The 9,747-nt window shown below is 51.6% G+C and overlaps 1 protein-coding gene across 25 annotated transcripts in view; it reads left to right on the top strand.

The window, feature by feature from the left end:
• Nucleotides 1-286: 286 nt before the first annotated feature.
• Klc1 (kinesin light chain 1) overlaps nucleotides 287-9,747 on the top strand; it is a 45,808-nt gene continuing 36,347 nt past the window's right edge. For 22 of the 25 annotated variants that reach the window (XR_010052051.1, XR_005505437.2, XR_005505438.2 and 19 more), the window contains exon 1: nucleotides 287-427. The gene's annotated coding sequence lies outside the window, so the exon portion shown is untranslated. 25 annotated transcript variants of the gene reach the window in all.

Genomic DNA, 9,747 nt, shown 5'->3' on the forward strand with positions numbered 1-9,747 from the left:
TGGGCCAGGCTGGAGGTCGAGAGCTGCGGTCAGGAGCGAGTCGCAGAGGGTGGGCCCTGGCCGCCTGGCATTTTTCCTCTCCTCCACGGGTGGAGGCGCGACCAGTAAGGCCTCCGGGTCTGAGGGGACCACACCCGGATCAGAGGCTGGTGAAGAACTCCGGACTGCGGACCCCAGCCTCAGTTTCCCCTGAGCCCCGCCCGGCGGCACGAGGGCGGGTGACGTCACGGCGCACAGCATTGTGGGGCGGGCGCGGCGCCGGCGACGCCATTTTCGGCGGCGGAGGGTGGCGCGAGGCTGCGGAGCGCGGGTCGGGGTGAGGATGCTGCGGGGCGGCTGCGGAGGCGTCGCTTGCTGCTGAGGCGGCTGGGCTCTGCGCGGCCTCGGCCCGTGACAGCGCGACGAGCGCGGCGCTTCCGATCGGACGGTGAGTGCACGGCCGGGTCCCCGCCCCGCCCCGGGCTCCGCGCGGCTTGTGCGCAATGCTCCAGCCGCGGCCGCGACCCTTTCCCGCCTGCATCCTCCAGGCTGAGGCTTCTGGACCTTTCCGTCCATCGCCGCATCTGCACCCGGTCCAGGCTGCGATTTTTGCTCCTCCACCCGGACCCAGACCCTTCCCCGACCTTCCTATCCCTGTCTGCACCCTGGGGTCCCCGCTCCGCCCGCGTTCCTCCATGCTCCGGTTTCTTGTCACCTCTGCCTGCGCGCCAGCGGTCTGCGGTCCTTGTCCTTTCTCAGCCTGTGCACATCCAGGCTGGGGCTTCTGTCCTTTCTCCGCCTGCGCCTTTCTAGGCTCCGGTCTCTTGTCACCTCTCTGCGCTCCTTCAGTCTGCGGTCCTTGTCCCTGTCTACCTGCGCTCCTGCTTTGGGTCCCTTCCCTGTCACGGCCTGCGCCCCTCCTGTCTGGGGTCTTTGTCGTCATCTCTCTGCCTGCAAATCCAGGCTGAAGCTCTTGTCCCTTCCCATCCAGTTCTGGGTCGGGTCCTGTCCCATCTCTGCCTGTGCCTCTCCGAGTTGAGGTCCTTGTCCCTTCTCTGTCCGTGACCGTATAGGTTCGGGGCTTAGTCCTCTCTGCCTGCACTCCAGGCCTCAGTCCCTGCCCCTTCCCTTCTCTTTCACTCCTCTCCCTTGTCCCTCAGGCTTCTGTCCCATCTGCGTTCAGGGCCCCGCCCTGACTCAGGCCTCTGGGCGGGGGGTTGGGGGGGCGGCCTTCCAGTGGCAGCTGTGGATTTAGGGACCCAAAGCCTCTCTGCTGAGTTTCCGAAGAGATAGTGGTGGTGGTAGTGTGTGTGTGTGTGTGTGTGTGTGTGTGTGTGTGTGTGTGTGTTGGGGTTCAGCCGACTGGCTTTGTCTCAGGCCTCTCCGCCCTTCTAGCCCCCACCTCTCCCCGGCACCGCCCTGGGTGGCGTGCTGTCATGCTGTGGTCGGTGGCCCGTGGCCAGCCAGTCTCTTTCTTTCAGTGACCGGGTGTGGAATCTCCTTGGTGACCTGAACGTGTCCAGCCTGGAGTGCTTTTCCTTGTTACATGTGGAGCCCCCTTCCTGTAAAAAAAAAAAAAAATTAAGGCGTTAATAAAGTAATATTAATGTGTGATGTAGTGGATGGCTTTATAACGAGGTTTGCAGTCTGTCCCCAGGTGTGTTGCCTTGGGATCGCCTCTGCCTGCTGCTGTTGTGTTGTTAAGCGGTGATTTGGTGTAGTTGCAGAACTGTCTTTAAAAAGCATGAGAGCAAGACATTTATACACAACTTAAATGGCTACGTGGTAGTTGCATTTTTTGATTCTTCGAGTTACTTAAATTCCAGGGCTCTTTATACAGTATGACTAAGCCTTAGATTGGAATTAACCTGCAATGCATTGCAATAGGACAGTGAGATCCCACCAGGAAACCAGTCCAACCTCCTCGAGTCTCCTAAGCACTCCACAGTTGGGGATCTTCGTCCACGGACTGCCTACAAGCCTCTGCTGTGGTAGGCAGTTCGACTTGCTGTTCTTTGCCTTAAGTGTTTGTAGGAATGCAATGATTCTATTTAAGATGTCAGAGCGTGTGGTGTGTGGGAGGGCGGGCCCCTTCCAGATCATTGAAGAATGCAGCATCGTGTTGCAGACCAGCCTAATGCCCTTGTGCTGGAACCAAGAGGGGTGGGACCTGGTGGTGACCTCTCTGTAGCACCAGTGTTGTAAAAGTGTGTGTAGCAGGGAGTGACAGTGCATGTCTACAACGTGAACACTCAGGAGGCTAAGGCGCTTGTGTGCGTGATTAGTGCAAGGCCAGTTACCACTACATAGCAAAATCTCAAAACAGAAATGAAAAACAAGAAAAGCATAGACTTGCGTGGAATCTGGACAGGGATTCTTCAAGTGCAAAGACTGAAGAGGCGAGGGCTACACATCTTAAATATTCTACAGCAAACTCCCAGGCTGAAGAGGGCACTCAGTGCTGGGTAGTAGCCTAGATCCGGAAGGTCCTGCTTTCTCAGTGCAAGAACAAACCAAAGGTTATCTGCAACTTAAATGTCGACATTAAAAAAGATTAATATGTTCTTGGGGCTAGAGAGATGCTCAGTTGTTAAGAATACTTCTTGTTCTTTCAGAGGGACCTGGGTTTGATTCTCAGCCCCCAGATACAATCAGCACATAATTGTCTTTAACTCCAGTTCCAGGTAATCTGAGACCCTCTTCTGACCTCTGTCCCACACATAAAAACCCTGCAGGTGTACACACTAATAATAACTCTTAAAAAAAAGAACATTTTTAAGTATTTTTTTTTTAGGTTGGAAAAAGTGAAAATCTCAAAAGGGCCATAAACAATCTCCAGGCATGATTGACTTAAAAGAACCAGAAAGGGAAGCCAGAAGAGACTTAGGTCTTAATGGAGTGTCTATCAGAAATCAGATTATGCAACAAGAAAATGACTGCCAAGCTGAGTAAGACAAGTCTTAGAGTATAGAGTAAAAATGTTTAAGGCCGGGCATGGTGGCACAGGCATTCTGGAGGGTGGGGCAGAAGGATTTGAGGCCATCTTGTGCTCCACAGAAGGAGTCTCCCTCAAACTAAGTGAAAAACAGAATAAAGATGTCTGACCTAAGAGTGTGGAAGTGTGGGCTGGAGGGAGCGTTGAGTGTGAAAGGCCACTGTGCAGCACTGTGCTCTTAGGGATCCTGGCTTGGATTCCAAAGGGCTCAGACCCAGCGTGAGTGGTGAGGAGGCTTCCTGGACATTCCAAGGCACGTGTGGATTGGCCATGTGTGATCTTGATGGGAGCAGACAAGACAAGGCCCCAGTGAGTTGTGGTTGAGGCCTGTCCCAGTGGGTGGAGCACGGGAGGGGAGGCAGGAAACCCTCCTGTGCCGGTAGGGGAGGTAGGGATGTGCTCCTGCTCTGTGATTGGAAGGAGGAAGGAGGTGAGGTGAGCCAGGCTGGCATTTAGAGCAGGTAGGGGTAGCGGTGTGGGTGGTGCTGGGCACAGGGTGAGCTAGTTAGGAAGTATCCACCTTAGTCTTGTGATCCTGTTAGGACGGTGGCTGGAGGTGCAGAGGAATGGCCGAGTGGGTGGGTCAGTGGGAGCTACAATGTAGTAATCTGGGGAGGGGCAGGAGGGCGAGGGCTGGGGGGACTCCAGCAATGTGTCAGGGTGAGCCTGTGCACACCATGGCCAGTGGACCAGGAGTCAGCTACTGAAGTTCTCGGTAGTGTCCTGCTCTGTCTCCCTGGCTGCTCTGGCTGGACTGAAGGGCAGCCAGGTGCCACTGGGCGGAGTTATCCTGCTGACCTTTCTTGGTAGAGCCCTCTACAGACAGTGCTGTGCTTTATTTATGATTAAAAGGTTTATGTGTATTAGTGTTGGTCTTCATGCGTGAGGGCATGTGCACTACATGTGTACCTGGTGCCTAAGGCAATCAGAAAAAGCATTGGGTCCCTTGGGTCTGACGTTACAAATGGTCATGAGCTGGGAACTGAACCTAGGTCCTCTGTAACAGCAGCCTTGCTCTTTACCCCGGCTTCCCTTCTCTTACTTTGCTGTCTCTGCTCATACACCCCTCATCTCCGCATGGGTGGGATTTACCCCTGCCTTCCTGGGCAGTGCTCGGGGTACAGTCAGCACTAAGTGTTTGCTGAGGGAAGGCATTTAGAGTAGCGTCCTTGGTTTTTGGTGACTCGCTGGCTGGTGACACCCGCCCTGTTCGAATGGGGAGAGGACAAGATGATGTTTACTTTTGGGTATGATAAATTCCAGGTGCTTGTGGGAGGCCCAGGGAACTAGCTAGAGATGCAGGCCTGCAGTTATGACAGAGTGAGGCTGGAGATGAGAGTGAATCAGCATTCCACAGAGGGCCAGCTGTGCCATCGTGCTGACTGCCTGGTGGAGATGGCCGAGCGCCTCAAGGGAGAGCAGCCCCGGGACTCTGGGAGAAGAGGATTGCCAAGAACGGCTGGATTGAAAAGTCTTCTGTATTTGGCCTCTAGGAGGTCACTGCTGACTATTGAGGGTTTTGCTGGGACCCCCCCTCCCCCGGCCCCTTGCACCTTATAACAGGAGCTGAGGTGCTTGGGACGAGGTACAAGAGCCAGTCTACTTGCTGTCAGGGCGTCCTTATGTCAGTCTACTTGCTGTCAGGGCATCCTTGTGTCAGTCTGGGCTGCAGCTTCCTAACGAGGGTCAAGCATGGTGGCGTACACCTTTAGTCCTAGCACTAGAGAAGCAGAGGCAGGTGGATCTCCATGAGTTAGTGACCAGACTGGTCCTCAGTGAGTTCAGAGGACAGCTGGTGGACTATATGTAGGGACCCCTGTCTCAAGCAAGCACACAAACAACCAACCTGAAGTAGTTAGTACTCACGGGTCGGCATGCACTGTGGTCCAGTATGGTGGTGTACCCTGCACTCCAGCCCTTAAGCAGAAGCAGAAGACTGAGCACAAGGCCAGCCCAGATTACATCACGGCAAGGCTGTGTCTCGCACTAAGCATGCCTGGATGTATGCTCAGTGGTTAGAGCGCTGGCCTAGTATGTACAGCCCTGGGGTCATTCCCTAGCCCTTCACTCTAATAAACATAAAAACCCCCACCAAGCCTAAAAATTGACTTGTGGTTTTGTTTTTCCTAATATTTGGAGATAAAAGTCATGTTTTTTGGGTTTAGACAATAACACTGGAATAAAGTCTTTTAATGGAATAATACATTGTGAATTAAATGATTTCTTTGGTCCTAAAATATTCCCATTACCTCTGAGCTCTTTTGTTTGTTTTAAGACAGATTATCAGTATGTGGCCCTGGCTGACCTACAACTCAACTTGTGTGGACCAGGCTGGCCTGAGACTCAGAGGTCTTTCTGTCTCTGCCTTCTAAATGCTGGAATTGAAGGTGTAGCCAGCCACCAAGCTGGCCTCTCTAAGCCACAGGTCTCCAGACTAACAGTGCCTAGTGTGGCCTCTTACTATGTCCAGATGCCTCTGGAGGACCTCACCGGTTACTAGACTGATCCCGTGAAGTGGGTGCTGTGGCCACTCCGTCCTCCTGACAGAAGGAGTGTGAATTACTGAGACACAGCAGGCTTTGGACAGTCCCCTCAGGGCTTCCATGTCAGGCTTTGACACACATGTGCTTGTCAGAGTCTCAGCCTCATGTGAGCGCTGTCACCCCTTATCTACAGTTGACACAGCATCTCTGTGGAGCCCTGGCTGTCCTGGAACTCACTCTGTAGGCGTTCAGGCTGGCCTGAGCTCACAGAGATCCACCTGTCTCTGCCTTCTGAGTCTGGGATTAAAGGCTGAGTCACCACAGCTGGCAAGAACACTTTTTTTTTTTTTTTTATTGAAATATGACTCCGTCATTTTCTTCTTTCCCTTCCCTTCCCTCCCTTGAGCCCTTCCGAGTGCGCCGCTCCCCATGGCTCTCAGACTTATGGCCTCTGTTCTTTAGAAATTCTCTCTCTTTAAATTGTGTGTGTGTTGTAAATGCATAAACAGAAGCTGCTTGTCCACATATTGCTATTCGTATGTTGGTTTTGTGCTGATCACTGCTTATTGGATAATCACGTGGGGAGGGAGCGTGTGTGTGTGTGTGTGTGTGTGGTGTGTGTTTCTGTGTGCTGTGTGTGTGCTGTGTGTTTGTGTGGTGTGTGTGTGGTGTGTGTATTTGTGTGGTGTGTGTGTTTGTGTGGTGTGTGTGTTTGTGTGGTGTGTGTGTTTGTGTGGTGTGTGTGTTTGTGTGTGGTGTGTGTGTTTGTGTGTTTGTGTGTGGTGTATGTGTTTGTGTGTTTGTGTGTTTGTGTGTGGTGTGTGTGTTTGTGTGTGGTGTGTGTGTTTGTGTGTTTGTGTGTGGTGTATGTGTTTGTGTGTTTGTGTGTTTGTGTGTGGTGTGTGTGTTTGTGTGTGGTGTGTGTGTTTGTGTGTTTGTGTGTGGTGTGTGTGTTTGTGTGTGGTGTGTGTGTGTTTGTGTGTGGTGTGTGTGTTTGTGTGTGGTGTATGTGTTTGTGTGTTTGTGTGTTTGTGTGTGGTGTGTGTGTGTTTGTGTGTGGTGTGTGTGTGTTTGTGTGTGGTGTGTGTGTGTTTGTGTGTGGTGTGTGTGTTTGTGTGTGGTGTTTGTGTGTTTGTGTGTGGTGTGTGTGTTTGTGTGTGGTGTGTGTGTGTGTGTGTGTGTGTGTGTGCGTGCGTGTGTGCATGCTGTGACGACTCAGTCTCATGTAACCCAGGTTGGTTTTTAGTTTCTGTGTGGTCAAGAATGACCTTGAACTTCTGATCTCCCTGCCTGCAGGAGTGCTGTGACTACAGGCCTGCAGCAGCTCTCGTAGTTTTATGGATTGCTGGGTGTTGAACCCTGGCACCTGGGCAAGCACTCTACCTACCGAGCTCCTTCAGTTCATCATCAGGATTCCCAGTAGGAGAGAAGACGAAAGGATTACTTAGATTAGTTACAGACCGAGGTTGGATAGAGGAGACGCTGTCTGATGGCTAAGAGGGGCCTGCAAGGGTTCTGCTGATGCTCTGACGGTGCCTCTGGAGTATTCAGAGTTTGATTTACTTAAGTTTTAGCAGTGCTGAGGAGTGAGCTCAGGGCCTTAGGCATGCTTTGTCACTGAGCCTCATTCCTAGCCCCATAGGATTCTCAAGAAAGGACAGGAGGTGGTCGGGGTGCGGAAGGGGCAGAGTCAGAAGGATCACGATTTGTGGCCAGCCTAGGCTGCCTCCTCCTTAAAAAAGAAGATGGGCCTTGGTAGCACAGGCTAGAAATTCAGAGGCAGGTGGACCCCTGAGTGTCTACACAGTGAGTCCAGGCCATCCAGGGCCCCCCAGATAGACCTGTCTCAAAAGGCAAACAGCAAAAAGGCTGGAGCAGTCACCGTGGAAACAGTTGTCTATTGACATCTTGTGAGCTAGGGGCTCACGTAGCCAAGGCTCCGTTTACTTATCTAGCTATTGTGTGGTTGGCTTGCGAGAGATTGAGGGGCCAGCCGTGAGCCCTGTGGTCTGTTGGAGTAGACGTGCTCTGTACCCGCTGTGCAACCTCAGAGGCCTCTGTGCTCCCCTCTGCCTGTCCTGCCTCACTGAACTCATCACAAGGCACTTCCTGACAGCGTGCTTTGCCTCTTTTCCTTTCCCTTTTGACTTTTTTGTTATTGTTTTGAGGTGGAGTCTTGCTGTGTGGCCCCTTGGGCTTGAACTCAGCGTACCACCAAGATCCCTTTCTTGTAGCCGAACAATATTTCTCTGTGGGAGTGTGCTACATTTTGTTTGCCCATTTATTGATGAGCCTTTGAGTTGTTTCCACACCTGCTGTTACAATTTGTGTATATGTTTTTTTTTTTTTTATCTGCCCAGCATTTTACTTTAGGAGCATTGGCGTGCAGCCTTTTGTGTGAGCATGTTTTCAGCTGTGTCACGTATTATCAGATGGTCTTGCCAGGTCTTTGTTTAATTTTGTAATTTTGACACTTATCTTCTTGAACCCACAACACACTGTAATGTAGTTCTAGACTGGTCATTTGTTTCCCCAAACACATAGCATGGGTTGCTCCCTGCAGACTATCCTCTGACTTGTGCCTGGTGCTGGGTGACTGTCCGTGTGCACAGTGCATAGCGCGATGGGCTGTCTGTGATCTCAGCACCTTCTGGGTGCTCCTAGTTTTTGGTGGGTCCACTGGAAACACCCAGAGCTTTTGAGAACGCCTTCCATGCAGTGTGCTTCTGAAGACTTGTGCAGGAGCGTCCATGCTCTGCCTACCCCTTTCCCTGGCTGGTACCTTCCTCTTTGCTGTGTTTGCTGGGATTTACCCAGTAAACCAGAGCTGCAGGCTGCTGTGTGATCCCCAGCTACCCTTTGCTCTGTGTACTCACTCAGACCTGTAATTCCTACCACATCCTCTCTCTCTCTCTCTTCAGTTGAGATGTAAGTCACGTTACATAAAACCCCCCCATTTGTAATGAGGAGCCCACAAGCCCAACATTAAGTTCATAAAACACTGGGAGGCCAGGTGCGGTGACTCATGTTGATCCCAACAGTTTGGTAAGCTGAGGCAGGAGGACTGCCGTGACTGTGTAATGAGTTTCAGTCAGCCTAGCCTACAGAATGAGATGCTTTCTCAAAAGGGGCGGGACAGTGCAGTTCTGTTGGTAGAACCTTGCCTAGCATGGATGAAGCCCTGGGATCAGCCCCAGCTCCCCATAAGCTGGGTGTGGTGATGCACACTTAGCACTTGGAAGGTAAGAGGATCATAAATCCAAGGCCAGCGCTCAGCAAATAAACGTGCTTGCTTGACGACAATCTGAGTCCGAGTCCTACAACCCATGGTAGAAGGAGAGAACGAACTTCCTGGAAGTTGTCCTCTGGTGTGTGTGTGTGTGTGTGTGTGTGTGTGTGTGTGTGTGTGTGTGTGAGAGAGAGAGAGAGAGAGAGAGAGAGAGAGAGAGAGAGAGAACGCTTGTAAGCTTTCACAAGAAGTTCAGGCTCATCGGCTGTGTGTGGAGTTGGAGGCTGGCACAGGCTGTATAGTTTTGGAGCATTTTCACGCCTGTACTTTATGAAAATAACCATGCAGGTCACTTCTTGACTGTCATGGTCTCCATTTACACCATGAAGGGTTGAGACAGGCTGATGTGACTTGAGTCCCCTCTGCTCTAACCAAGGCTTCTCGACACACTGCCCTGCATGCTGCCCTGCACACTGCCCTGTTACACTAGCACACATTCCATGCTGCTTACTGTTTGCCAGCAGGGGTGGGGACCAGTTTCTAATGGCCAGAAGTCTAGACCTTCAAGCCTTTCCTTAAACCTTCAGATGCGGAAAGGACATTTCTGCCACAATAAAATAGACTAGTGTAACAGTGGACCAAGAATAGAACTTCTATACTTGATCTTAGCCAAAAGGCCGAGAAGCGATGAATAGAACTTCTAAACACACTGAATTTGTTTTGGTTTGTTTTTGTTTTCCTGAGATGGGGTTTCTCTCTGTTGTAGCCCTGGCTATCCTGGAACTTGATCTATGGACCAGGCTGGCCTTGAACTCAGAGATCTGCCTGCCTCTGCCTCCCACGTGCTGGAATTAAAGGGATGTGCCGCTATCCGGCTCACTTGCGCGTTCTCTCTCTCTCTCTCTCTCTCCTCTCTCTCTCTTAAACAAATTAGTTAACTTTTAATAAAGATTTATTTATTTTGTGTATATGAGTACACTGTCGCTGTCTTCAGACGCACCAGAAGAGGGCATCAGATCACATTACAGATGGTCGTGAGCCACCATGTGGGTGCTGGGAAT

This window comes from Rattus norvegicus, chromosome 6 (genome assembly GCF_036323735.1).
Source record: "Rattus norvegicus strain BN/NHsdMcwi chromosome 6, GRCr8, whole genome shotgun sequence".
Classification (NCBI taxonomy): domain Eukaryota; kingdom Metazoa; phylum Chordata; class Mammalia; order Rodentia; family Muridae; genus Rattus; species Rattus norvegicus.